General features: G+C 41.6%; 1 non-coding gene across 1 annotated transcript; it reads right to left on the bottom strand.

Annotated features, from left to right (window-relative positions):
• Nucleotides 1-2,047: 2,047 nt before the first annotated feature.
• On the bottom strand, nt 2,048-2,154 carry LOC141636538 (small nucleolar RNA R71). The gene has a single exon (XR_012541144.1). It is a non-coding gene; the product is annotated as a small nucleolar RNA R71 (small nucleolar RNA).
• Nucleotides 2,155-2,645: the final 491 nt, after the last annotated feature.

Raw genomic sequence — 2,645 nt, 5'->3', positions numbered from 1 at the left:
AACTGCGAGTTCGAAGCTATCAGACATGAAGAGCGATCGATCGATCGCCATGCTTAGTCGATCGACCAAGCTGCTATCCCATACGAAAATTAAAAGATCGAGGAACTTGAAGCCCATTATGTTTAGGTTTTGATAATAAGTGTTACGTATGTTTGCTATATAACGTAACCTAGAACATCAGATACAAGCATCCAGTTTTGATCCGATTTTTATCTAAGTTTCACATTCAGTTTTAGAATATCATAGTTAGGGTTTGGAATATTTGTTGCATCGGATTTTCATTCATACTTCTAATCATTCCGTTACTATTCTTCTACAATTTTCGGTATTCCTTCTGTTGTACTTTCAGTTCATCTTTATTGCGTTGTTAGATATAGAATTGTTAGTTAGAATCCAAGCCAATTATCGTTTATGTTAATTGTCTGTTCTATTATTTCAAGCATGAATTCTTCTGTCTATTTTATTAGTTTTATTGTTGTTATCATCCTTAGTATGAGTAGCTAAATAGTTTGTGTTAGGATGTAGGGGAATTATAGCGTAGGCTGCGTAGTATTCATTTGGACTGAAATCGCGTGTTAGTCGATCGACTGCCATACCTCGTCGATCGACTGACCACGTGAGGTTACCTTTCATTTTAATTGATTTTAATGTTGTATTTAAAGAATCAAATGCATGCGACCAGTTAGATGCTTAATTTATGACTGACCCATTAGATCGAAAGATAGGGAAAGTTGTTAGATCACCAATTGAAATGACTAAATTGTGCTGAGATCGAAAGATAGGTAAAGTTTAGATTATTAGTCACTTTTCAGGACGAGAGTCAGTATTAGTGATATTAGGGACTTATAGCGAGATCGAAAGATGCTATTTGTTAAGAGTGGACTGAGAGGACCTCTTTATTTCCCGCCTCACATGTGTTCGATTTGGACCTGTTTAGTATGCTGCCGCCGAAACTATAACGAACCGACCATCCTAGTACCTCTTTTTTTATACTTGATTTCATCCGTTGCTTAGTTCACTTTATTTTATTGCTCATTAGTTGTAGACCAAATCCAATCAAACCCCCACCTTATTGTTACCTTAGACCGAATTTAAACAACTAGAAATTACGTCTGCCTCTCTGTGGTTCGACCCGACTGCTACTAGCTATAGTTTTAGTTGGAGAATATAAATTTATTTTTGACACCTCACGACGGGTATCAAATTTTGGCGCCGTTGCCGGGTATCAAACTGAATGTGAAAATTAGATAAAAATCGGATCAAAACTGGATGCCTGTATCTGATGTTCTAGGTTACGTTATATAGCAAACATACGTAACACTTATTATCAAAACCTAAACATAATGGGCTTCAAGTTCCTCGATCTTTTAATTTTCGTCTGGGATAGCAGCTTGGTCGATCGACTAAGCATGGCAGTCGATCGACTGCTCTTTAGTGTACAGTAGCTTCTAGAACCCGCAGGTCACAGTGTGGTGAACTAGTACCATTAAATCCTAAGATCGAGAAATCCTTGCGCGAGTTGAGACGATCACAAAGGGTATTACCGACAGAGGAAGATCTGAGTACTCTGTTAAGCTACTACGACAACGCCCTGTTCGAAGGAGATCCACCTACATCTCCTGCCTCTACTTCTTCAGCTGAGACGGTTACTTCTCCAGAAATCCCAGTCAAGGCTGAAGAAGCAACCATTGCTAGTCACTCAGAGCCTACAGTTAAGAATCTCTACAAAGGATTCGAACTACCTGGGAGGCGAGAAAATTCCAGCCAAAGCCTTCCTATATTAACCTGGTTGAGAGAAACCAGTTCGGGGGAGCTGCAAATGAAGATGCAGCCAAGCACATGGAGATTTTTATTGATTATTGCTGCTCTATACCCCGCCCGGCGGTGTGACCCAAGATCGATCAAGGAGACCATGTTCATTTTCTCTCTTCGTGACGCCGCATGAGAGTGGTATAGAGATCCGGGACCGAGCCGCCCATGGGATCACCGACGGAATTCCTTAGCCCTGGCATTCTACAAAAATTACTTCTCTGCCTCGAAGACGAATGCCATTAGAGCTCAGATCACGAGCTTTAAACAAGGGCCTGATGAGAACTTTCATGAAGCATGGGTCCGTTTCAAGAAACTGGTGCGAACCATACCGCACCATGGGTTCGAAAAATAGAGTCTTTGCAACCAGTTCTATAATGGACTGTATGACGATCAGAGAGCTATTTTGGATGCTGCAGCCAATAGCCAATTTGCTGAGAACATGGGAGAGACTAAGGGGTGGAAGATCATCGATGATTTGGCCACTCATAAGGCTGAATATGGGAATTCGAGAGGAAACTAGAGGAGAGTTGCTGAATCTTCCTCTGTTGCTGCACTAGAAGCACTCACTGCAAGGTTTGATAAATATAAGTTGGGAGGAGCTTATAAAGGAGGGATGTACCATGTTAACATTGTTTCAGACAGTCCTTTCGTCTGTAGAAGATGTGGAGCTGAGGGGCACGTCTCAGAAAATTGTTCTGTCCCCTTTGAGTCTTGTGCTGCCTTTCAACACTATAGGCAGACAAACACGTACTATGAGCCGAATGTCCACTCCAACTTGAGGTGGAGTAGCCAGAATGTCCTGACTCCGACTCAACCTCCACAACAGCAGCAGG

The sequence above is a fragment of the Silene latifolia genome, chromosome Y (assembly GCF_048544455.1).
Source record: "Silene latifolia isolate original U9 population chromosome Y, ASM4854445v1, whole genome shotgun sequence".
Classification (NCBI taxonomy): domain Eukaryota; kingdom Viridiplantae; phylum Streptophyta; class Magnoliopsida; order Caryophyllales; family Caryophyllaceae; genus Silene; species Silene latifolia.
This window is presented reverse-complemented; position numbering and strand designations above follow the sequence as displayed.